This window comes from Schistocerca serialis, chromosome 8 (assembly GCF_023864345.2).
Source record: "Schistocerca serialis cubense isolate TAMUIC-IGC-003099 chromosome 8, iqSchSeri2.2, whole genome shotgun sequence".
Taxonomy (NCBI): Eukaryota; Metazoa; Arthropoda; class Insecta; order Orthoptera; family Acrididae; genus Schistocerca; species Schistocerca serialis.
Genome location: NC_064645.1, coordinates 262613837 through 262641828, shown reverse-complemented (window position 1 = coordinate 262641828; position 27992 = coordinate 262613837).

Genomic DNA, 27992 nt, shown 5'->3' with positions numbered 1-27992 from the left:
TGTTGCGAGGGAAATTGTTGTTTGGTCGTTAAATGAGCAGATCTGATGAAAGAAATGCCGAATAGACAATGAAGTTTATTAGAGATCCTCCCTAGTGTCACTGAGAACAGAGGATGACGTCGACATGATTTCATAAAGTGGCAGCAAATTTGGGAAAAGGTAATGTGTACTGAACAGGGGACCCAGAAACGATGGAGAGGCTTCGTCCCGCCGTAGCGCTCAGTGGTTCACAACCCCACAACAGGCTACAGCAGTTCACCCACCCCACCGCCGCCCCACACAGAACGCAGCAGGGTTATTGTGCGTTTCGGTCGCCAGTGGACACCCCCCCCCCCCTTTTCCCGGGAACGTCTCATACCAGACGGGGGTACCCCAGATGTTTGCATGGTAGAGTAATTATGGTGTACGTGGAGACAGTGTTCGTGCTGCAATCGCCGACATTGTGTAACCGAGGCGGGGTAAGTGGAACCAGCCCGCATTCACCGAGGCAGATGGAAATCCGCCTTAAAAACCATCCACAGGGTGGCCGGTGCGCCGGACCTAGACACTAATCCCACTCGGGAAGCAGCGCGTTAGACCGCCCAGCTAGCCGGGCGGGCACTAGAGAAAGATAACGTGAGTATAATTTTTATTTTCTGCGAGATCTAACCGAGACGTATCGTGGTGTAAAGATTTCATTCTGAACATCAATAATTACGTTTAGTATCGATGACGAATTATCTGTTGCGTGTTCAATCGTAATTATTCTTCGCCATCCTTCAATTTTAGTTAAAAGTATTTTGTAGCAAAATCAAAGAGTAAATTTAGTAACTTAAGTACTGGTTATCTGAATCAGCGGTTATTGTATGATAATGCAAAAGAAGTTCATAGTTTCATGTTAGTACGATTCAGTTGTGTGCCATTAAAAGAGCCGGCCGGTGTGGCCGTGCGGTTAAAGGCGCTTCAGTCTGGAACCGCGTGACCGCTACGGTCGCAGGTTCGAATCCTGCATCGGGCATGGATGTGTGTGATGTCCTTAGGTTAGTTAGGTTTAAGTAGTTCTGAGTCTAGGGAACTGATGACCTCAGATGTTAAGTCCCATAGTGGTTAGAGGCATTTGAACCATTTCCGTTAACGGTAAGGAACAAGTGTACGGCTTGAACAAATTTTCTGAGATGGAGTTAGGAACTGTATGCGTATGTGAAATTTTCACGTAATTCAGTAGATGCATTTTTCTAACAAGGCACGCATTCAAGACGTAGCAGTCATTGGAACTGTTTGATGAGGAAGCACTCCTACGTTGCATTTAGGGCCGTTCTTTATGTTTAGTTTCGTTTACTGGTAGGTTCAATTTAGAGTAATTGGCACCACACAAACATCGGAAGTAATTTACACAGTTAATGTTCGTGCTCAAAAGTAAGGCAGAAAAGGCTGTTCTTGATCAGAACACTGTAATTGGAATTTAGAACACTTACTTTCACAGTAACAGCAATACACCGGACCCTGTATGCTGGGAGAAACGTAAAAACTAAAGTTCATATTACTGCAAAAGTGAATAAACTATACAGTAATGGTATGAAGAAGCATTCATAAGTGAGAGGATTGGTGAGACACAATTTCTAATTTTCACCACGAAACTTTCAACCCTAAGACCGTATCCTCAGAGCTTCACTGTTGACAATGCTCGTGATCGCAGAGAACGTTCTCCAGGCATTTAGTAAACCCAAACACTACCATCGGATTGTCACATCGTATAGCTTGATTCATCAGTCCGTTCTCCAGGCGTTTAGTAAACCCAAACACTACCATCGGATTGTCACATCGTATAGCTTGATTCATCAGTCCGATTTACTCTCTCCCAGTCATCCATTATGCAGTGACGTTACAAGAGCGTGTGTCCCTTACGTGTGGCTAAATCCGAGAGCAACCAGACGTGTTCACAAGAGTTCGCGGTTCTTTGTGATGGAGGGCAGATGGATGTCTGTTGGTGGTTGGCATCTACTTTGAACACCTCCTAAGTGTCGCTTAGGACTCATTACAGAAATGTGTGGCTTATGAGAAGTTGCTCGATTGTTGTAGTCCCTTGTCATCTCCATACCCACAGTGTGCTAGCTGAACTGTCAGTAACACTTCGGAACTCACGAGTGATTCCTTCAGTTGATTTCATGCAATTCTTCACAGCCGCCTTCCTCAACACTCGACGATATCAGTCCGTCAGTTCTATGCCTGGTCTTCTTTCCGCTGTAGTTGTTCCTTAGCATTTCCATTTTACAGTCACATCACCAACAGCCAAGCTGGGAGCGTTACAAGAGTTGAAATGTTCCTGATGGATTTGTTACTTAGGTGAGATTCACGTTCGAAGTCTCTGATGTCTTCTGATCGACCCATTCTGCTGTTACTGCTTCCCTACTGTCAAATGCAGAGGAGACAGCGGATAGGTGGAAAGAGTGCACTGAAGACCTCTATAAGGGCAAATATTATTCTAACGTAATAGAAGAAGAATCATGGGTGATTTAGAACAGATTGGGAATTCATTATTAGACTCGAAATTTAAGAGAGCTGTCGAGGACGTAAGATCAAATAAGGTAAAAGGGATAAATAACAATCCATCAGAATTTCTAGAATAATTGGGGGAAGTGGCAATAAAACGACTTTTCACGTTGATGCGTGAAAGGTGGCTACACTGAGTCACAGCGCCAGAGATTGCGCCAAAGATTATTGTTCCGCCGCCTCCACTGGGCGCTGTAGTAGTTCGGAGGATGTCGAGAGCAGTCGTTGCTCTGTTGGGCGAGAGAGAAGACGATCTCAGTGTTGACTGAAATGTTGTACTGTTCGGTTGGTGTGATGTATAGATGGAAGATGATGCAATTTTCAGAATATATTTGAGAAAGGAGATGGGCTTTTGATTTATGATGCTAGTGTAATGGAATATTTTCGTCAATATATAATGAGGTAAAAAGGTATTACAGTTTTCTTTAATAACAATCCCTCTTGCTCACAGGTACAGTCAACAAAGCATCTGGCTCGTGTTCATTTATTAGAGTTGTAATTCTGGTTCCTACGTGCAATTATAGTATTTCTGGTTTTTCAATTACTTCATCGTAAATGGTGTTTAAAATATTTTGTCGTATTGAGAAAGAACCGAGCCAGATACATGTACGTTGAGTCACACTACCACACACAGAACAGTTACACTTGTGCTTGTTGTTTCGTAGCTTTTATAGTTGCAGGGGACTTAATTAATCAATTGTTTTAATGGAAATTCCTTGTCATTCTTTATTATAATTTTATGCAGTGCAGATTGGGTGCTAATACTGGTCACGGGCAACCGGTTACGAGACTTCGTAACCGGTCACACTGCTAGTAAAATTATTGCATTTATTCATTAATATTAGTCTTTTTAATTAAGCCCCCATGCATGCGTAGAATGTATGAGTATGGCTATATACGGTCCGACTTTCGGAGAAATATCATCTACACAATTCCGGAAACTGCAAGATCATGGGGGTGAGCAAGAATTATCTCACAATCAGCTTAACAGCTATTGGATCCAAGGTCCTGACAAAAATATATACAGAATAACGGAAAAGAAAATTGAGGATATGTTAGATGACAATCAATTTCTGTTTAGGGAAGGTAAAGGCACCAGAGACAATTCTGTCGTTGCGGTTCATAATAGAAGAAAGACTAAAACAAAACAAAAAAAATAAAAAAAATCAAGAGACGTTGACTGGGTTTGTCGATTTGGAAAAAGTGTTTGACAGTGAAAAATGGTGCAAGATGTTCGACATTCTGAGAAAAATAAGGGTACGCTACAGGGAGAGACGGGTAACATACAATATGTACGAGACCCAAGAGGGAATAACAAGAGTGGACGACCAAGAACGAAGTGCTCGGATTAAAAAGGGTGTAAGACCAGGATGTAGTCGTTCACCCCTTCTGTTCAATCTGTAAGACGAAGAAGCAATGATGGAATTAAAAGAAAGGTTCAGCAGTGGAATTAAAACCTAAGGTGAAAGGATATCAATGATACGATTCGATGATGCCATTCTGTATTGTTAGTATTGATCCGGGAACCTAGAAACGACCGAGAGGCTTCGTCCCGCCATATCCCTCAGTGGTTCACAACCCACAATAGGCCACAGTAGTCTACCCAGCCCACCGACGCCCCACACCGCAACCAGGGTTATTGTGCGTTTCGGCCTCCCGTGGACCTCCAAGTGAACATCTCATACCAGAAGAATGTGCGGTACCCCAAATATATGCGTGGCAGAAAAATTACGGTATACGTGTAGGTGGAGACAGTGTTCGCGTAACAATCGCGGACATAGTGAGAGGCGTAATAAGGGGTACCAGCCCGCATTCGCCATTGCAGATGGAAAACCACCTGGAAACCATCCACGGGCTGGCCCGCACACCGGACCTCGACACTAATCCGCCGGGCGGATTCCTGCCGCGGACCGGCACGCTTTCGCGCTCGGGAAGCCGCGCGTTATCTCGCGCTGCTAGCCGGGTGGGCTACTGATGCCACAGCTAGCGAGTGAACGGAAGAAGAATTAAAGGATCTACTGAATGGAATGAACAGTCTATTGAATACAGAATATGGACAGAGTGTAAATTGAAGGAAGACGAACGTAATGAGAAGCAGCAGAAATGAGAACAGCGAGAAACCTAACATTAGGATTGACGGTCACAAACTAGATGAAGTTAAGTAATCCTGCTACCTAGGCAGTAAAATGACCAAAGACTGACAGAGCAACTAGGGTATCAAAAGCACTGCCAAAAACCTGACCAAGAGAAGTCTACTAGTATCAAACATAGACCTCAATTGGAGGGACAAGTTTCTGAGAACGTACGTTTGGAAAACAGCATTGTGTGGTTGTGAAACGTGGACTGTGCGAAAACCGGAACAGAAGAGAATCGAAGCATTTGAGAGGTGGTGCAATAGACGAATGTTGAAAATTCGGTGGACTGGTAAGGTAAAGAATGAGGAGGTTCTGTGCAGAATCGGAGAGGAAAGGAGTATGTGGAAAACACTGACAAGGAGAAGGGACAGGATGATAGGAGATCTGTTTAGACATCAGGGAATTACTTCCATGATAGTGGAGGGAGCCGTTGATTGCAAAAGCCGTAGAAGTAGACAGAGATTGGAATACATCAGCCGGCCGGAGTGGCTGAGCAGTTGTAGGCGCTTCAGTCAGGAACCGCACGACCGCTGCGGTCGCAGGTTCGAATCCTGCCTCGGGCATGGATGTGTGTGATGTCTGAGCCGTGGTAAAAATTTGCTGTTTCGAAGAGCGCGCCGCAGCGCGTAGTGTAAAGCAGTCGCCTTCTGTTTCAGGCGGTGGCGCCGCTGTGGCAATCGCAGCTTTGGTGTGGCTCGAATGGTTCGAATGGCTCTGAGCTCTATGGACTTAACTTCTGAGGTCATCAGTCCCCTAGAACTTAGAACTACTGAAACCTAACTAACCTAAGGACAGCACACACATCCATAGCCGAGGCAGGATTCGAACTTGCGACCGTAGTGGTCGCGCGGTTCCAGACTGTAGCGCCTAGAACCGCTCGACCACTTCGGCCGGCAGCTTTGGCGTCCCCGTCTGGTGGGACAGGGGAAAAGTTGCCTGTTCACGTACATTTAAGGGGCGCTGTAAGCTCGCCAAAGGGCCAGTCTGAGTCGGTTAGGAAGTCAGTCGGAGGCAGTTGGTCAGCCAGGGCAGTCTGTCAGTCTGGGTGAGTCTGGTCAGTTGGTCAGCCAAGTTAGTCTGGGTCTCTCTCTCGTCCGCATTGGTGAGGCGGTTAGTGTCTGTTGGTCGTCCGGAGTGCTAGTATGTGTTAGGCCGCCAGTCTTCTTGAGTTTGCTCAGGCAATGGGCATTGGCGGTTGGATCGATCGGTTGGTTGGCGGCTCATTGGGACACAAGTTGACTTGGTCTTGAGCGTCGGCGCATGTGAGGTCGTCACGTCTTTCTAGTGGGCTGCGCCTTATAGGGAGGAGCAGTGGCTTAGCGGCCGACGCAGGAGCGACAGGGGTCGGCCCACGACGTCGGACTGGCCGGTGCGAGCTGCGACGCCGTGAGGCGGGAGATCGGCGCGCCTTTCTGCGTCCGTTGAAGCGGCTGGCAGCGGACGGTTCGCGAGAGCGTTTTGCGGGTGCTACGCCGGATCTTCGCCAGAAATCGCAGCTTATTAGAAGTTAAGTGACTGGAGATATGTTGTGTCATTTAGTTGTTTGATTCTACTTGTTTTCTTCGTCAGTCTCTCGTACGTATTTGTTAGGCAGTTAGTGTCTGTCTCTCTGTCGGCCTGCCGTACGTTAGTAGCTGCCTCTGTCGTGTTTGTCAGATTCGGTGTTAACCAATTTATGGAATGAAGGTAAAGGCCGAATTCCTGAAATATGTTTTTTATCTTGCCTATCATCTTGCGAGGCGTTATATGTGTAGTGTACAGCATGTTGTACACTTTATGTTAGTATGAATTTCATGTTTTTTTTAAATAGTCATTTTTATGAAGATGCCACCCTTCCACCGTACGAGCCCTTTTAAAAACAGATTGCACTTCTGGTGGAAAATAAGTTCTTAGTGTGAGCGTTTGTACCATTTCCATCCCTCTCTCCGGGTGCATAGTTGATATGTTGTGTGAGTTGTTAAAAAGATTTTAGTTTAAATTAATCTGGTGTGTTGCAGATTTGCACCAGTGTCGTGACTACGGCCGTGTTGAAAGGAAGCGGAAGCTTCTCAGCCCGAAGACTCCTACTGTAAAAAAAAAAAAGAAAAAAAAATTCTGCCTCTGAATAATTGTAACTTGATATTTCGAGGGTGCTTTTCTGCTCATTATTTTAAAACAGTTTTGAAAAAGCTTTAGGAATAAAATTTACATTTGTTAAATTGTAGCTTGATATTTCGAGGGTGCTTTTCTGTTTATAACTTTTAAATCTGTTTTTGAAAATGCTTTTATTCATAAAATTTCCATTGGTTGAAATTTAATTTGTTCCCATCAGTTACTCTTTGGCAACTACTTCCACGCTCACATATTGTGTTAATGTTCTTTATGAATCGCTAGTAAATAAATTCTTTAAGAGAAGATTTTGGAAGTAAATTTTCACGGTTAAATGTCCTTAGGTTAGTTAAGTTTAAGTAGTTCTAAGTTCTAGGGAACTGATGACCTCAGAAGTTAAGTCCCATAGTGCTCAGAGCCATTTGAACCAAACAGTACATCCAGACAGTAATTGACGACGTTGGTTGCAAGTGATACTATACGATGAAGATGTTGGCACTGGAGAGGAATCCATGGCGAGCTGATAGTACAATACTGTACGTCTCCGTAATATTGGAGCGTCCGTCTCTCGTTATATACGATGGTCAATTGCTCGTTACACAGGAGTGGTCTGATGCAGCCCTCCATGCTACTCTATGCTGTGCATGTTTCTTCATCTCCGAGAAACTACTGCAACCTACATCCTTCTGAATGTGCTGGTGAATTCATCTATAGGTCTCCCTCTACGATTACCCTCCACGCTGCCTCCTTACAGTCAAGTTGTGGCAAAAATTCCTCTTCTCCACAGTTATATTCAGTACCTTCTCATTAGTTATGCGATCTACCCATCTTATCTTCAGTATTCTTCTGTAGCACCACATTTCGAAGGCTTCTATTCTCTTCTTATCTAAACTATTTCTCGTCCATGTTTCACTTCCATACATAGCTACACTCCATACATCCATACAAATACTTTCAGAAAAGACTTCCTGACATTTAAAACTGTACTAAATGTCAAAAAATTACTATTTTTCGGAAATGCTTTCTTTGCCAGCGCCAGTCTACACTTTATATCCTCTCTACTTCGACCTTCATCAGTTATTTTGCTTCCGCAAAAGCAAAACTCATCTACTACTTTGAGTCTCCCGTTTAGTAATCTAATTCCCTCACCGTCAACTGATTTAATTTGACTACATGCCTTTATCCTCGTTATGTTTTTGTTGATGTTCATCTTATATTCTTCTTTCGAGGCGTTGTGCATTCTGTTCAAATGCTCTTGCGGGTTCTTTGCTGTCTCTGACAGTTACAATGTCATCGGCAAACCTCAAGGTTTTTATTTATTCTCCATAAATTTTAAAACCTACTCCAAATTTTTTTTTTTGCTTTCTTTACTGCTTGTTCAATATACAGATGGAATAACATCGAGGATAGGCTACATCCCTGTCTCACTCCCTTCCCAACCACTGTTTTCCCTTAAATCCCCTCGAGTCTTCCAACTGATATCTGGTTTCTGCACAAATTGTAAATAGCCTTTCATTCCCTGTATTTGACGCTGCCGCCTTCAGAATTTGAAAGAGAGTATTCCAGTCAACATTGTCAAAAGCTTTCTCTAACTCTACAAATGCTAGAAACGTAGATTTGCTTTTCCTTAATCTGTATATTAAAATAAGTCGCATGGTCAGTATCGCCTCACGTGTTCCAACAATTCTGCGGAATCAAAATTGACCTTCCCCGAGGTCGGCTTCTACCAGTTTTTCCATTCGTCTATACAGAATTCGTGTTAGTATTTTATAGCCGTGACTTATTAACCTTATAGTAAGGTAACTTTCACACCTGTCAACACCTGTTTTCTTTGGGATTGGAATTATTGTTTTCTTCTTGAAGTATGAGGGTATTTCGCTTGTCTCATACATCTTACTCACCAGATGGTAGAATACTGTCAGAGCCAGCCCTGGCAGGGCTGGCTCTCCCAAGGCTATCAGTAGTTCTAATGGAATGTTGTCTACTCCCTGGGCCTTGTTTCGACTCAGGTATTTCTGTGCCCTGTCAAATTCTTCACGCAGTATCATATCTCCCATTTCATTTTCATGTATGTCTTCTTCTGTTTCCATAATGTTGCTCTCAAGTACATCGCCCTCGATAGACTTTCTATACATTCCTTCCACCTTTGTGCCTTCCCTTCTTTGCTTGTAACTGGTTTTCCTTCTGAGCTCTTGATATTCATACAAGTGGTTCACTTTTCTCCAAAGGTTTCCCTGTAGGCAGTATCTATCTTACCCCTAGTGATATATGCCTCTACAGCCTTACGTTTGTCCTCGAGCATCCCTGCTCAGCCATTTTGGACTTTCTATCGATCTCATTTTTGAGACGCTTATATTCGTTTGTGCCTGCTTCATTTACGGCATTTTTATATTTTCTCCTTTCATCAATTAAAATCAAAATCTCCTCAGTTGCCGGAGGATTTCTAGTAACCCTCGTCTTTTTACCTACCTGAACCTCTGCTACATTCACTATTTCATCACTCAAAGTTACCCATTCGTCGTCTTCTGTATTTCTTTCCCCATTTCTTGTCAGTCGTTCTCTAATGCTCTCTCTGCAACTCTCTACAACCTCTGCTTGTTTCAGTTTATGCAGATCCCATCTCCTTTAATTCCGACCTTTTTGCAGTTTCTTAATGTCTTAAAATGTCTTAAAATTTAAAATCTGGTTCCTAAATTTCTGTCTTATCATTACATAATGTATCTGAAACCTTCCAGTGTCTCCAGACACCTTCCACGTATACAACCTTCTTTCATGAGAATTAATTATCTCTCTCTAAAATCATTCGGTTCATCACATGCAAAGAGTAAATTAGTAGCTAAATGATAAGGCGCACATGAGTGATGTTAGTGTGTTTTGAATATTTGTCCTCTAAAGCAGAACCACCAGAAATATAACTTTCAACTATGACTGTCAATTTGATGACGCCGTTGCATGACTATAGTCTGCAGAAGAGACGGAGTGGTTGCACGATTTCGGGAAGTCGTCATGAGCATCACCTCATTGGATCGACTGCTGATTACGTCACCGCGCGACCGCCCCCACTCAGTTTACGGCGTCCTCCCAAGCGGGTCCGGAGGCGGGCGGTCATAGCGCGATTCGCAGCGTTTTATCTTCGACGCAGCTCGCCCTCCACCGGAAAGAGACTCCTGCCGTCCAACGGGCCGGAATGCCACGCGCCGACGACCGATCTCGTGCACCGCTTTGTTCCGCCAGAGTCTGACAGGGGAGTCTGGCTGGTCGATTCCCTGCTGGGGGCGGGGCGCCAGTAATCGCTCGCTGAGATTTCCCCTCATATACGACTACTCAAGACGCGCGGTTTATACCGGCTATAAAAGCTGAAATATCGTTGCCGAGGGGTCCTCGGGAAGCGAAACGTAGTCCTCGTCACGATTTATGCAACACGTGGTGCTACGATATGTCTCTGCTGCGTGGTTACCAGCTAACGTACACGTGTGTGTTGCCTCTCAATTTCGGAACTTGGCAGGTTGATTCCTGAGGGTAGAAGAAATACTGATCACCAGCTTTTCGACTGATGAGCTGCTGCAGTAAATTTTGCCTTCGTTGTTGGTATTTCATGTCAGAGATCCATATCATTCGCTGCTCTAGCAAAGAGCTGATGTCAGATTTCTCCAAAAACAAGGTGTTGTCACATCCTGCATATTCATATCAGCTGTCACCCATGTAAAGAAGTAGATAACGCAAAAAAAACATTTGAAATTTATGGTAAGTTCCTATGGTACCAAACCGGTGAGGTCATCTGTCGGTAGGCTTACACACTACTTAATCTAACTTAAACTACTTACGCTAAGGTCAACACACACACACACACACCCATCCCCGAGGGAGGACTCGAACCGCCGACGGGGGAAGCCGTGCGAACCGTGGAAAGGCGCCTAAGACCACGCGGGTACCCCGCGCGGCAGATAATGTAAGAATTGCAGTCAAGCGAGCAATATTTGTCGTTATCACTTTGCCAACAAAAGAAGAAACAAGCATTGCGAATTTGTGGAAAAACGGTTGGTGACGGAAGACGCCAGTTATCAACATGTAGGGGTAGCATTTTAGTTTAATAGTCAAAACGTCCAGGGTTCGAAAACGAGCCTGCGTAAACTTTGATTAATAATTAGCACTGGTGGCCAAAGACTTCCGGCATAAGAATTCACTCTCATTCTGCGAACGGCCTTGTCAAAGATTGCGGAGGAGCCGACAGAGGTTCAGGCCTCTCTTTTCTCCTAGGGGTAGTAAACTGCCCCAAAGGCGGAAGAATCAGCAATGATCAACGGCATGAGGATACAGAAGTGCAATGGAAACCAATTCACTAAAGACATGTAAAAGTTTCCACAGGACATGTGACCTGTAATTGAAAAAGTGCCAAGGCAAAAGATTCCGGAATGGCCCCCATTCGGGTCTCCAGAAGGGTAGTGCTAAGGGAGAGATGACCATGAGAAAAGGAATAATCAACGAAAGGATATCGTTCTACGAGTCGGGGAGTGGAATGCCAGCAGCTCAAACGTAGTACGGAAACCAGAAAATTTGAAAAGGAAAATGCATAGGCTCAATCTAGATATAGTTAGGGTCATTGAACTGAAATCGAAAAAAGACAAAGGTTTCTGGCCAGATGCGTACAGGGTAACATCAACAGTAGCAGAAAATGTATACCGGGAGTAGGATTCGTCATGACTAGGAAGGTAAGGCAAAGAGTGTGTTACTGTGAACAGTTCAGAGACCGGGTTGTTCTTATCAGAATCGACAACAAGCCAACACCGATAACGTCGCTATCTGAAGATAAAGGGATAGAGAAAGTATATGACGATAATGAAACGGTAAAACAGTACATAAAGGGAAATGAAAATTAATGGTCATGGGTGATACGAATGCATTTGTAGGGGAAGGAGTAGAGGAAAAGGTTACAGGAGAATATTGGCTTGGGACAAGGAATGAGAGCGTAGAATAACTGAGCTCTGTAATAAATTTCAGGTAGCAACAGCGAATATTCTGTTCAAGAACGGCAAGAGGAGGAGGTATATTTGGAAAACGCCGGGGGATAAGGGAAGATTTCAGTTAGATTACATCATGGTGAGGGCGAGATTCCGAAATCAGATACTGAATTGCAAGGCGTAACCAGGAGCAGATATACACTCAGTTCACAATATAGACTGATGAAGCGTAGCTTGAAGTTTTAGAGATTACTCACTAAGGATTGACACGAAAAGAAGTGCGGAATCAAAGAACTAAGGGATAACAAGATACGGTTGAAGTTCTCTAAGGCTATAGATACAGCAATAAGGAATAGCGCAGTAGAAAGTACAGTTGTGGGGGAATGGACACCTCTAAAAGGCCAATCACAGAAGTTGGAAAGAAAAACGTAGGTACAAAGATACTAACCGCGAAAAAACCAAGGGTAACAGAAGAAGTACTTCAATTGACCGATGAAAAAAGGAAGTACAAAAATCATCAGGGGAATTCAGGACTACAGAAATACAAGTCGCTATGGAATGAAATAAACTGGAAGAGCAGGGGAGCTAAGATGAAATGGCTGCATGAAAAATATGAAGAAATCGCAAAGCAAGTGGTTTACAGAAGAAGAAACTCAACATGCAGGGAAGTCAAAACAGACTTCGGTGACATTAAAAGGAAAGGTGGTAACATTAAAAGTGCAACAGGAATTCCGCTGTTAAATGAAAAGGAGAGGGCGGATAGGTGAAAAGAGTACATTGAAAGCCTTTATGAGGGGAAAGGTTTGCCTGATGTGATAGAAGAAGAAACAGTAGTCGATTTAGAGGAGATAGGGGTCCAGCATTAGAATTTAAGAGAGCTTTGGAGGACTTAAATCAAATAAGGCAGAAGGGGTAGATAACATTCCATCAGAATTTATGAAATTATTGTATGAAATTGCAACAAAATAACTATTCACGCTGGTGCGTAGAATGTATCAGTCTGGCAATATACTGTCTGACTTTCGGAAAAATATCTTCCACACAATTCCAAAGACTGCAAGAGCTGACAAGTGTAAGAATTGTCGCACAATTAGCTTAACACTTCATGCAACCAAGTTCCTGACAAGAATAATACACAGAAGAATGGAAAAGAAAATTGAGGATGTGCTAGATGACGGTCGGTTTGGCTTTAGAAAAGATAAAGACTTCAAAGACGCAATTCTGACTTGGAAAGGTTCAGGAGTGGAGTTAAAATTCAAGGTGAAAGAATATCAAATATCTGAATTGTTGATAATGGAAGCAAGACTAAAGAAAACTCAAGACAGGTTCATAGAATCTGTCGTCCTGGAAAAAGGATTTGAAAATGGAAAATAATGCTAGATGTTCGAAATTCTGAGAAAGATACGGGTAATCTATAGGGACATACGAATAATATACAACATGCACAAGAGCCATGAGGGAAGAATAAGCATAGACCAACGAATAATATACAACATGCACAAGAGCCATGAGGGAAGAATAAGCATAGACCAACGAATAATATACAACATGCACAAGAGCCATGAGGGAAGAATAAGCATAGACCACCAATAACAAAAGGCTCTGATTAAAAAGGGTGTAAGACAGGGATGTAGTCTTCCGCCCCTTGTGTTGAATCTTTACATCGAAGAAGCAATTATGCGAATAAAAGAAAGTTTGAGGAGTGGAATTAAAATCCAGGATGAAAGAATATCAACTATTCGATTCGCTGATGACATTGGTATCATGAGTGAAAGTGAGGAAGAATTAAATGATCTGCTGAACGGAGTAAACAATCTAATGATACAGAATATGAATTGAGAATAAATCGAAGAAAGACGAAGGTAATGAGAAGTAGTATAAATGAGAATATCGAGAAACTTAACATCAGGAATGATGGTTACAAGTTAAGAAATTCTTCTACCTAAGCAGCCAATAAACAATGACGGATGGAGAAAGGAGGACATCAAAAGCAGACTAACACTGGCAAAAAGATCATTCCTGGCCAACAGAAGTCAAATAATATCAAATATCGGCCTTAATCTGAGGGAGAAATTTCTGAGCGTGTACGTTTGGAGTACAGCATTGTATGGCTATGAAAAATGGGCTGTGGATAAACGGGAACAGAAGAGAATCGAAGCATTTCAGATGTAGCGATACAGATCAATCCTCAAAATTAGGTGGACTGATAAAGTAAGGTATGAGAAAGTTCTGCGCAGAATCGGAGAGGGAAGGAAACTGTGGAAAGCACTGACAAGAAGAGACAGGATGATAGAACATCTGTTAAGGCATCACGGAATGGCTATCATGGTACAATAAATATTTACATTCCGTGAAAACAATTCTGCACCCATCGTATGCTGGGTACAAAATTCACGAAACGCTACAGTGAAATACATTATTAACTGCTCTGCATAAGGACCAGTGCCACAACACAAGGAATGGAGCTGGAGTGCACAACAACTTTAGAGGAAGACAGAGACTGGAATACATCCAGCAAATTATTGAGGTTGTCGGTTGCAAGTGCTACTCTGAGATGAGGTGGTTGGCACAGGAGAGGAATTGGTGGCGAGCCGCATCGAACCAGTCACAAGACTGATGACCCCCAAAGAAAGGAAATCTGAGAAGCTAAAATATCGTCACGAACATAGGTTGTAATGCATTTTATGAATGCAGTCTACACAGGTGAAGAATGACGATTCGTCGCAAGTGGGCGGTTTTTTACTTTTTTGTGAGGAACTGCTATCATACTTTATAGAACTGGTTTTGCAATGGAACAGGATATGAACATATTAAAATGAAATAAATAATAGATGATACACTGCTGGCATCTATATGAGGTTATCTTAGAGTTTTTGTTGGTAGGAACAATAAATATTTACATTCTGCGAAAACAATTCTGCACCCATCGTATGCTGGGTACAAAATTCACGAAACGCTACAGTGAAATACATTATTTACTGCTCTGCATAAGAACCAATGCCACAACACAAGGAATGGAGCTGCAGTGAGTGTCAGAACTCTTATCAAATGCCTCCTCAAATACAAGAGTAATATACAGGGTGAGTCACCTAACGTTACCGCCGGATATATTTCATAAACCACATCAAATACTGACGAACCGATTCCACAGACCGAACGTGAGGAGAGGGACTGTGTAATTGTTTAATACAACCATACAAAAATGCACGGAAGTATGTTTTTTAACACAAACCTACTTTTTTTAAATGGAAACACGTTAGTTTTGTTAGCACATCTGAACATATAAACAAATACGTAATCAGTGCCGTTTGTTGCATTGTAAAATGTTAATTACATCCGCAGATATTGTACCCTAAAGTTGACGCTTGAAACCTCCGACGTTCAGTTGCGTGTTGTAACAAACACGGGCTACGGTCGGCGAGCAGTATCTGCAGGGACATGTTTACGATGACGACCGTGTTTACGAGTGTGGCTGTAGTGCACTGTTGTGGTTTTGTCTAGCTGTCGCAGTGTCCGCATGTAGCGCTTGCTGCTATTGTTATTCTGCATTCGTCTCCGCACGCAGACCAACTGTAGTACACCGTGTTACCAGACGTCTGTGATGGTGTAGTGTTGTAGGAACTGCGACCGTGGTGTATTCGAACTCTGAAAAGCCGGAGATGATACTCATCTATGGCGAGTGTCAACGAAATGCAGCTGAAGCCTGCAGGGTGTATGCAGAACGGTACTCGGACAGAGAGCATCCGACGTGCCGCACATTGCAAAACATCTACCGCCAACTGTATGCAACAGGTATGGTCGTAGGACGCAAACGGGTCCGTAACAGGCCCGTCACAGGAGAAGCGGGTGCAGTTGGTGTGTTAGCTGCTGTTGCCATGAACCCACACAAGAGTACACGGGACATTGCGAGAGACGGTGGACTGAGTCAAAGTAGTGTCATGCGCATACTGCATCGTCACCGCTTTCACCCGTTTCATGTGTCGCTACATCAGCAATTACATGGTGATGACTTTAATCATCGAGTGCAATTCTGTCAATGGGCATAACAGAGAATGCGTTGCAGCTCTACCTGTTTACCGATGAAGCGGGTTTCACAAACCAAAGGGCAGTGAATCTACGGAACATGCATTACTGGTCCGTGGACAATCCTCACTGGCTCAGACAGGTAGAGCGACATCGACCGTGGACTGTAAATGTATGGTGCGGAATCATTGGCGACCACCTCACTGGTCCACACTTCATTGCAGGGTCCCAAACAGCTGCAACATACATCGCGTTTCTACAGAATGATCTGTCAACGTTGCTCGAAAATGTCCCACTGGAAACGCGTCGACGTATATGGTATCGGCATGATGGTGCACCTGCACATTCCGCAATTAACACCAAGCAAAGTTAGGAAACTACTGCGAAAGCAAAGAGAGCTTCACTCCAAGTTTAAACGCAGCCAAAACCTCTCGGACAAACAGAAGCTAAACGATGTCAAAGTTAGCGTAAGGAGGGCTATGCGTGAAGGGTTCAGTAAATTCGAAAGTAAAATTCTATGTACCGACTTGACAGAAAATCCTAGGAAGTTCTGGTCTTACGTTCAATCAGTAAGTGGCTCGAAACAGCATATCCAGACGCTCCGGGATGATGATGGCATTGAAACAGAGGATGAAACGCGTAAAGCTGAAATACTAAACACCTTTTTCCAAAGCTGTTTCACAGAGGAGGACCGCACTGCAGTTCCTTCTCTAAATCCTCGCACAAACGAAAAAATGGCTGACATCGAAATAAGTGTCCAAGGAATAGAAAAGCAACTGGAATCACTCAACAGAGGAAAGTCTACGGGACCTGACGGGATACCAATTGGATTCTACACAGAGTACGCGAAAGAACTTGCCCCCCTTCTAACAGCCGTGTACCGCGAGTCTCTAGAGGAACGGAAGGTTCCAAATGATTGGAAAAGAGCACAGGTAGTCCCACTCTTCAAGAAGGGTCGTCGAGCAGATGCGCTAAACTATAGACCTATATCTCTGACGTCGATCTGTAGTAGAATTTTAGAACATGTTTTTTGCTCGAGTATCATGTCGTTTTTGGAAACCCAGAATCTACTATGTAGGAATCAACATGGATTCCGGAAACAGCGTTCGTGTGAGACCCAACTCTCTTTATTTGTTCATGAGACCCAGGAAATATTAGATACAGGCTCATAGGTAGATGCTATTTTTCTTGACTTCCGGAAGGCGTTCGATATGGCTCTGAGCACTATGGGACTCAACTGCTGAGGTCATTAGTCCCCTAGAACTAAGAACTAGTTAAACCTAACTAACCTAAGGACAAACATCCATGCCCGAGGCAGGATTCGAACCTGCGACCGTAGCGGTCTTGCGGTTCCAGACTGCAGCGCCTTTAACCGCACGGCCACTTCGGCCGGCGGCGTTCGATACAGTTCCGCACTGTCGCCTGATAAACAAAGTAAGAGCCTACGGAATATCAGACCAGCTGTGTGGCTGGATTGAGGAGTTTTTAGCAAACAGAACACAGCATGTTGTTATCAATGGAGAGACGTCTACAGACGTTAAAGTAACCTCTGGCGTGCCACAGGGGAGTGTTATGAGACCATTGCTTTTCACAATATATATAAATGACCTAGTAGATAGTGTCGGAAGTCCCATGCGGCTTTTCGGGGATGATGCTGTAGTATACAGAGAAGTTGCAGCATTAGAAAATTGTAGCGAGATGCAGGAAGATCTGCAGCGGATAGGCACTTGGTGCAGGGAGTGGCAACTGACCCTTAACATAGACAAATGTAATATATTGCGAATACATAGAAAAAAGGATCCTTTATTGTATGATAGCGGAACAAACACTTGTAGCAGTCACTTCTGTAAAATATCTGGGAGTATGCGTGCGGAACGATTTGAAGTGGAACGATCATATAAAATTAATTGTTGGTAAAGCGGGTACCAGGTTGAGATTCATTGGGAGAGTCCTTAGAAAATGTAGTCCATCAACAAAGGAGGTGGCTTACAAAACACTCGTTCGACCTATACTTGAGTATTGCTCATCAGTGTGGGATCCGTACCAGATCGGGTTGACGGAGGAGATAGAGAAGGTCCAAAGAAGAGTGGCGCGTTTCGTCACAGGGTTATTTGGTAACCGTGATATCGTTACGGAGATGTTTAGCAAACTCAAGTGGCAGACTCTGCAAGAGAGGCGCTCTGCATCGCGGTGTAGCTTGCTCGCCAGGTTTCGAGAGGGTGCGTTTCTGGATGAGGTATCGAATATATTGCTTCCCCCTACTTATACCTCCCGAGGAGATCACGGATATAAAATTAGAGAGATTAGAGCGCGCACGGAGGCTTTCAGACAGTCGTTCTTCCCGTGAACCATACGCGACTGGAACAGGAAAGGGAGTTAATGACAGTGGCACGTAAAGTGCCCTCCGCCACACACCGTTGGGTGGCTTGCGGAGTATAAATCTAGATGTAGATGTAGATGTAAGCTGACCCTTGACAGGATGTTCGACGGGCGTTTCATAGGACGTGGAGGACGCGTAAATTGGCCAGCCCGTTCTCCTGATCTTACACCTCTGGACTTCTTTCTGTGTGGTAAGTTAAAGGAGAATATGTACCGTGATGTGCCTACAACCCCAGAGGATATGAAACAACGTATTGTGGCAGCCTGCGGCGACATTACACCAGGTATACTGCGGCGTGTACGACATTCATTACGCCAGAGATTGCAATTGTGTGCAGCAAATGATGGCCACCACATTGAACATCTATTGGCCTGACATGTCGGGACACACTCTATTCCACTCCGTAATTGAAAACGGAAACCACGTGTGTACGTGTACCTCACCCCTCATGGTATTGTACATGTGCGTCAGTGAAAAAGACCAATAAAAAGGTGCTAGCATGTGGACGTAATATGCTGTTCCAGTTACTTCTGTACCTAAGGTCCATCACCGTTCCCTTTGGATCCCTACGTAATTCGGTGCTCTCCGATACACACGATCGAACAGCGGAGGAGTGGTACTCAAGCGTCAACTTTAGGTTACAATATCTCCGGATGTAATTAACATTTTACAATGCAACAAACGGCACTGATTACGTATTTGTTTATATGTTCAGATGTGCTAACAAAACTAAGAGGTTCCATTTAAAAAAACGTAGGTTTGTGTAAATAAACATACTTCCGTGCATTTTTGTATGGTTTGTATTAGCCAATTACACTAGCCCCTCTCCTCACGTTCGGTCTGTGGAATCGATTCGTCAGTACTTGATGTGGTTTACGAAATATATCCAGCGGTAATGTTAGGTGACTCACCCTGTATATGCAGGATTCAGTATGTTTTTCTGTACAGCTGCAGAGTATTATCTAAAAACAACAGGACTGACTGCAGTTAATGGGTACTTCCTTACGTATTACATGCACTGGTTGAATGAGGTAATGCTGAGAAAACTGCATTAGGGAATGGGGAACTAAAAGTAATAGGTGAGTTCTACTATTTTGGCAGAAAAATGACTTATAATTGCTGAAATAGAGCGGATATAAAATGTAGACTGACAATAAAAAGAACAACGATTCAGGGAAATTCAATATTGCTTATATTGAATATAAATTTAAGTATTAGAACGCTTAGCCTTGTACTGAAGCGAAATATACATGTAAAACAATTAAGGAAAGAAAAGAAATGAAGATTTTGAAATGCGGTACTAGAGAGAGATGTTGAAGTTTAGATGGTCATATCGAATACCCAGTTAAGAGGTAATGATTCGCATTGGGAGAAGAGAATTTTATGCATTCTAAAATAACGTTATCTGTAGATAGGAAGTATCTTGAAGCATCTATGAACTGTAAGGGGAACACAGCGCGTAAAAACTGTAGAGGTAAATCCAGGCTTGATTACAGTAAATATCCTGGAGTGGATGTAGGGTGAAGTAGTTACATAGACATGAAGAGGAATGCTACGAGAGACTGCAATGGAGAGTTACATCCTACTAATCTTCGGATAGCAAACCACAACAACAACTTGTTCCGGCATATCAGAGGACAATAGACTTTCTGAACAGCACTGGGTACTGAACTGAGAGATGTGAAGCTTCAAGGAAATGATGAGCTATTCGGGAAGAAGGAGTGGAAATGGAAATGAGCGTTTGGCGTCATTGGCCGGGAGGCCCCTCGCGGGGCAGGTCCGGCCGCCATATCGCAGGTCTTATTACATTCGGCGCCACATTGGGCGACCTGCACGCCGGATGGGGATGAAATGATGATGAACACAACACAACACCCAGTCCCTGAGCGGAGAAAATCTCCGACCCAGCCGGGAATCGAACCCGGGCCCAGAGGACGGCAATCCGTCACGCTGACCACTCAGCTACTGGGGCGGACGGGAAGAAGGAGTCACTTACTTCCTTTGAAACTATGCTTTCTCCAAATATATGTGGATGCTATTTGAGTTGCTAGTTTCTCATACATCTTTTTTCTTTACGTTATGTCTTGAAAAAACTATTGTATCAAGAATTTTACCAGTCTTATTGATCGTGTCGAGGAAGATTGTATTAGGTCCGTTATAGTTAATGGCCTTACTAGTTCACTTTGTTCGATGCAATCCTGCAGACTTTTTGTATTCCAAAACAAGAATAGGCATGTATTCACAATACTGTATGACCCTTTCACTGTAGTGTATGTCTAACACACAGTTATTGATGTACTAATTTTCCAAAAGGTTATGTCCGCCCAAGTACGCAGTCTCAGAAATTTGAATGCCAAAGACCAATTTATTACAGTGATGTGGATAACTTGAGGACGTAAGTAACTTCCACGTAATGCGTTATTGCCAAATAATGTATCTGGGTGAAAGATGGACCAGACATAGAAATGACTGCTGCGGTAGTGAAAGAAATACGCAATGAGACGAAAAGAAATTACACTTTTGTTCAAAGACAATAATTACACTGTGGTGACTGTTATTCATGATGGTACACTGGCATTACATAAGGCGGGAATTGTTTCTTAAGAGAGCGTGAGAGTAGCACGGATGGCAACGATTCCTCTCCAACGTGCTCCCAAGCCGACCACAACGTTGGTATGGAGGTCTTGTGGTGAGGTATGCCATTTTTCCACCGCTGTGGCTGACATCTCATGGATGGTCATTGGTGCATGTGGACCGTGCTGCGGAGTCTTCGCAATGCATCCCATAAGTGCTCGATGAGATTCTAGTTGAGGGAACGGGCGGGCCAGTCCATTCCCAAATACTCTCTCGTTCCACGAGTCTCTACATCTGTTCTGTTCGACATGGTCTCGTCACCCATAAAAATGAGTTCAAGGCCTCTTGCAACCCTGAAAAGGCGCACATGAGGAAAGAGAACGGAGTAAGAATAACATTGACAGACAAGTGCACCGTGTTCAAAGAACTGGATGACAGTACGTCAATGCAACATTATGCTTCCCACACGTTAACGCCTAGACCACGAAAACGGTCATGTTCGACAAAGCTGGACGTACCTGCAATGGCGAGAGCTGGGGACAAGTAATGAACCGAGGAGCATTTCCCAATATGCATGTTTTGAATGGTAGCTGGTTTTGAATGTTACAAAATATCTTTTTTATTTTCTATCATAAGTCATCCAAGATCAACAAATGAGTAATCTACTCTTTACTTTCTTTCTGAGTTTACGAGGCAGTTAGGATCGGGCAAAACCACGAATAAATAATGTCTCCTTGAAATATTGCCTGCATATGTGAATCGTTCCTACGAAATCATGTTTAAAGTAGGGATTAGCGTGTGTTGGGGAAAAAAAAAGGAGACGCTGCAAGAAATTCCCGCTTGAATACAAATTCAGACGCTAGCCAAGTCTGCAGATTTCGCTGTTGTATTTGATTACGAAGCACCTGTGCACTATCCTCGATACGTTGCAACTGTCTGTTGTATTCAGAGTGCATTCTGTCGGAGCCAAGTGAATTCGAACGAGGGCAAGATGTCAATGCTCGTATGGTGACTACTTCCGAAACCGATATAGCAGAAGTGTTTGATGTTTGCAAAGGAGCCATATCGAAGATTTACATTGCATACAAGAAAAGCGGAAAAAACTTCATCTGACAAGTCACAACGCGGATGAAAATGTGTGTAGAGTGATCCTAAAGACGGTCATTGAAGAGAACTGTGACACAAAATAAGAGGATGTCGTCTACAAAATTCACTTCAGAACTGAATGTTGCACTCACGAAAGCTGTTAGCACCAACAAAACACCAAGTGAAGTTCGCCACAAGGGAACTGCACTGCGAGCTGGAATTCCAAAACTACACATCAGTGATGCAAATGCTCATAACAGAAAAAAGTGATGCCAAGTCATTACACCTGGATTGTGCAGCAATTGAAGAATGTGATTTGATAGGATGAGTGTCGTTTCACACCGTTTCCAACTTCTCCCCGTGTTTGCGTCCTAAGGGTGAAACTTGCTGGACGTTCGATGATGATTTGAGTCGCCATATCGTGGTATTCCATGGACCTCATGTCTACGCTCCAGGGTCGCATTACTTCGAAGGAGTAGGTGATTATTTCGGCTGAACGGCCCATCCTGTGGTACAAAGTTTCTTCCCCAGTGGTAACGCTGCATTCCTAGACGTCTGCGTCCCCTGTCGACGCAATTCGCATCGTCCGGAACTGGTTTTGAGAACAGGAGGATGAATTGTCGTACCTCCCCCGGCCACCAACACAGTCACCAGATCTCAATGACGGTCAGTCTTTGTGGTGTACTTTGGAGAGAAGTGTGTGCAATCGCTATCCACCTCTACGATCTTTACCTGAACTTGTCTCTATTTTGTCGGATAAATGCTGTAAGATTCCACTGAGAACCCTGCAGGACCTGCGTTTTGCCATTCCGAGACGAAGCTTTCCTGAATGCCAAACGGTTTCCTACATCGTATCACGTATTTTAACGAAATTTTGGGTTTCCCATACATCTGTGCACTCCGGTGTCTTCTCCGTGTTAATTATCGTTTCTACATATACCTACTGTGAGTAGACGCTGTAAATTGCTAGTATCTGAAGCAGCCTATCATCATTACTACTTTTCAGAATGAGATTTTCACTCTGCAGCGGAGTGTGCGCTGATATGAAACTTCCTGGCAGATTAAAACTGTGTGCCCGACCGAGACTCGAACTCGGGACCTTTGCCTTTCGCGGGCAAGTGCTCTACCATCTGAGCTACCGAAGCACGACTCACGCCCGGTACTCACAGCTTTACTTCTGCCAGTATCTCGTCGCCTACCTTCCAAACTTTACAGAAGCTCTCCTGCGTACCTTGCAGAACTAGCACTCCTGAAAGAAAGGATACTGCGGAGACATGGCTTAGCCACAGCCTGGGGGATGTTTCCAGAATGAGATTTTCACTCTGCAGCGGAGTGTGCGCTGATATGAAACTTCCTGGCAAATTAAAACTGTGTGCCCGACCGAGACTCGAACTCGGGACCTTTGCCTTTCGCGGGCAAGTGCTCTACCATCTGAGCTACCGAAGCACGACTCAGGCCCGGTACTCACAGCTTTACTTCTGCCAGTATCTCGTCTCCTACCTTCCAAACTTTACAGAAGCTCTCCTGCGAACCTTGCAGAACTAGCACTCTTGAAAGAAAGGATACTGCGGAGACATGGCTTAGCCACAGCCTGGGGGATGTTTCCAGAATGAGATTTTCACTCTGCAGCGGAGTGTGCGCTGATATGAAACTTCCTGGCAGATTAAAACTGTGTGCCCGACCGAGACTCGAACTCGGGACCTTTGCCTTTCGCGGGCAAGTGCTCTACCATCTGAGCTACCGAAGCACGACTCAGGCCCGGTACTCACAGCTTTACTTCTGCCAGTATCTCGTCTCCTACCTTCCAAACTTTACAGAAGCTCTCCTGCGAACCTTGCAGAACTAGCACTCCTGAAAGAAAGGATACTGCGGAGACATGGCTTAGCCACAGCCTGGGGGATGTTTCCAGAATGAGATTTTCACTCTGCAGCGGAGAATGCGCTGATATGAAACTTCCTGGCGGATTAAAACTGTGTCATTTGCTCGCGAAAGGCAAAGGTCCCTCGTTCGAGTCTCGGTCGGGCACACAGTTTTAATCTGCCAGGAAGTTTCATTACTACTTTTGTTAGCATTACAATTATTCTTAATATTGTTATTATTAATATTATTGTTCAATAAGATACATTCAAATTACTACGTATAACACAGGGTAACTGTACGACGCTCGGCTTTGTGAGGTCCTCTGGCCCAGATCCTGGAGCTTCTGTCTTTGTTAATCATTACAGTAAAATTTTAAATAAAGGTGCTACTTCGTAAACCAAGAATAACAGTTTCTGTGTAATGCGTCTTTTACCATATACTAAAACAAACGAGGATAGGATTAATAACAGCTAGAAGGGAAAGATCTTACGCACCCAGTCTTCTCCACTTCTTCTGTGAACAGGATGTACACAAATCTTAAAATATGGTGAAATAATGTGCCACATGTCACAAGGATTTACTAATTATAATTTTAAGTAGAGTAATGCATTTATTTTCAGTAAAGCAGAGTCTGTATAATACTGAAAGGGGATAGCAACCGGTAAAAGTTTGTAAATATTAAAGACTTTATGAACAATAGACTCTGTTTTAGCAATGGGAGTTATATAAATGGAAAGGTCTTGAAGACACCGGAAGGTATCAAGTAGAACATAATGGTGAGACAGAAATTAATAAACCATTTCTGAAACTACATAACTTTTCCAGAAGCAGATGTGGACCTTCAGCATGATGTACTAGCTATGAAATGTAGTTTGAAAGTGAAGAAATTGCAAAACTAGAAGAAAATTAATTTTATGTGACCTGGGTACGTTGAAACATATAATGATTGCTAAGCGTTTCAGAGAACAGTACGTACCGACGAACTGATCACGGCAAAGCAACAAAATAGAACATCGGTGGCTAGATTTAAGAGATGTTGTAGTGTAGTAAGAAGAGAAAAAAATTACCTGAAAGACATGGCCCAGCAATAATCCCTGTACAACTAACTAAGTTTGCTTTACAACTGTGTGAACTGACAAATCCTTGATAATACACATGTACTGGACGATTACAATTCAAACACAGTTACACACTGACGTCTAGCACATATTCTACTGCGTTAATGAGGTTCCGATCTACGCTGGGAAAAATTACTTCCAATTTTGGCCACCAAGTGGAAATCTGGTGCTCTAAATGCGGAGATGTTTAGAAATATTGGTTAATGTAAAAGGTTTGGAACGGGATGTGAGCAGAAAAGGGCAAAGAAGTGAGAAAGGCTTGATTTTATTATCAACCGGAGCTTCCATTATTTTGTTCAATATGTATTCGTAAAACCACGCGATAAACAGTTCCTCACAGTAGTTCTGGTAGAAACTGAGCAAAGTGTTCCTCGGTACTGTCCTCCAGATCAAGTACAGTTCGAACGTGTCTCTGGTAAACGCGTTTTTAAGTATGTTTGGAGTCAAAATGCACATGAATTCAGATCATGTGATGTTGCAGGCTATACATCTGGAAAACATCTGTAGATAACACGTTCGTAGAAGGTTGCATAAAACAGATATTTCTCTGGTAGAGTGATGCTAGGCGATGCCCCATCTTCCCTGATAACTGTGGTTTCCACATAGTTGCTTTCTTCCAAAGCAGGAATAACACGTTGTACAGGGGAGTCCATTAATGTGCAAACGTCACAACACACTTGACAGACCCTGTGGGCGTATATTCTTCGACGAAGAACGGACCGAGAACAAAGCTTTTGTGAAACCGCACTGCATAGTCATCTAAGGAGAGTGCAATGGCTCCTCGTGCACACCCCAAATTTTACATTTCTGTGTATCCACTGCACTTTGTAGTCTAAAATGTGGTTCGTAACTCCACAGAAATTTTCCCGGCCACACGTCATCAACTTCAATCTGTCCCAGGAACTGAAGAGCAAATTCCGAATGTGTCTGTGGATCATGAGGTTCCATCAGCTGCGGCTTCGAGATCTTGTAGGGTTACCAGTTACATCAACAGCCGCCTCGTCAGTAACTTCCACCGGAATAGGACGCCTTCCTCTCCCATGTACCACACCAAGCTCACCCGTGATTTAGAATTTCATTATCTTTTCTGTAAACCATTTAATGACGTCGGTTCTCTCCTCAGGTCATTCAGTAGACGATACTCCGTCAATGCAGAAGGGAAATTGCTGCTCACTTTAAACAGTTTCAACAATCGCTCTTTTCATGAGAAATACTGTTCACTAACGTTATGGCTTGTCAAATGAGAGGGTCGATGTAATACCATCATACAAACAGTGTGTAGCGCCAGATTTGGACCTGGTGGCTAAAATCGGAATTAAATTTTTTTCCAGGGTCAATCGGTTCCGCATTAACGCATTACATATCTACCGTGCTTCGCTGCCATACGATAATTACAGCCCACACTGGACCTCACTGAGTAGCTTCACTTTCGTTATAACCACCCGGCAGTTGTTTGAAATTCGGAACAGAGACCAAATTAAGTACCATAATCAGTAATACAACACTGGTATAAAAATATAGTTTACACAATACCGTAAGGTAATGACTAAAATAAGAAGTTAATGTTTCAAGTGGGTTTATTAATCACTGACTGGGTACATCCACATCCATCATCCGCTCAGAAAGCGAACCGTAGCGGCAACTATTCCTGATTAACTGCAGCTAGTATATGGCCTTGGTAGCATCAATTAAGAGGATCGGGTTTACGAGTAATGCGCGGTCCCGTGACAGCATACGGCCTCGATCCAGTTCGAAGTTGAGCGCGCTGTTATCTCAAAGTGAGAGCGGAAGACGCCTTTACGGGCAGCCGCGACTGCTTGCTATTTACGTCATTAAATTTACTGTTGAGAAACAGGTGACAGTGCTGAGGGAAAACATTATAAAAGTCGAGTTACAAGAAGCGTACAAATTACGTATCAAGGTGCTTAGAGAAGTAGGAATGAACTATTACTTGCAAATATGCTAGTACGGTTTCATCGAGAAGTTCTCCTGCCATTTTTTCATTAATCGACCTATATTTCTTAAACCGTTGGAGTTGTAGCGTAGCGTGTATTTTGGGATAATCTTTGAGCTCAGTGATTGCAGATATTTTCTCGATTTGTTTGGTAGTTCAGACTCTTAAGTGTGAACGGGTCCATTTTAAATTCCTTCAAGACATTTTCTTTCTTTTTGTGGTACCATCTGTTGTAACCAGCTGTTCGTCTCAAGAATTTCCACATAGCCCTTTCGGGCTAGGAAAGGTTCATTACATCATTAATGTCTCACACTGTTTTTACAGCACATAAGTAGTCTACGTGTAGTCCAATCCGATTATTTCCCGTGCAAGACTCCGAAGTATGAAGTTGTGCAATTCCAGTCGGTTGCTGACGTGAAGTACATCTAGTGATGGGACTGCCACTTTACACACGGTCCAGTGACATTAATGTGAAAACCGCCTACGTTCGACGCCAGCGTGCAACTACCACTGACAGACAGCAGGTGGCAGTATTGGCAGTGGAGGGTATATAAAGCATGTTGGGAGACGCGGGGATCGGCGCTGTCGTAGTCGTAATGTGGAAACAGAACGATTACTCTAACCTCCAAAAGAGCATGATCACTGGCTTTCAGACCAACGGTGGAAGCATTTTTGATACGGGTAAGTGAGCCGTGCGCGGATCGTGTTGATGCAATTTATTGTCATCTTCTATTGCGATACTGCCGCCTTGTTTTCTTATTCCATTTACTGGCGTCACTAACTTCCTGCCTTACTTGCCCGTGAGCGGCAGCAGCAGCGCGTATCGATAAGTACATTGTCGTACTATCTCTGGAGCGACCGATATTATTTACGGGTCGTCGTGTCTGGCAGTCAGTTGGAGACGGACCAGTAGTGCAGTCGGGACGCAGCAGCAGTGAAGTCGGGGACGGAGCGCCGATGAGGCGCTGATAGCCAATGCTCGCCGACCGCTGGCGACACACATGAACTGTCCGATGGAGGGAGATTGGAGTGGGACGACCGTTGGTTGGTCGTCTCATTGGCCTACGTATATTTGGTCCTTTCACCGTTTCCCTGTCTGGGCAGTCGGTCGGTTGGCGTGGAGCAGCAAGGAAGTCTCCGTCGCGCATATTCTGGCTGGAGCCGCTGGCAGTGTGCACGCGCGGTTGTATTGTGAGCTCCTGCTTGCGAGTGCTACGAAGTTCGTCGACCACCGATCTTGAAAGCTGAGTCCTCAATTAACCTACTATCGAGCCTCAACTACTTATA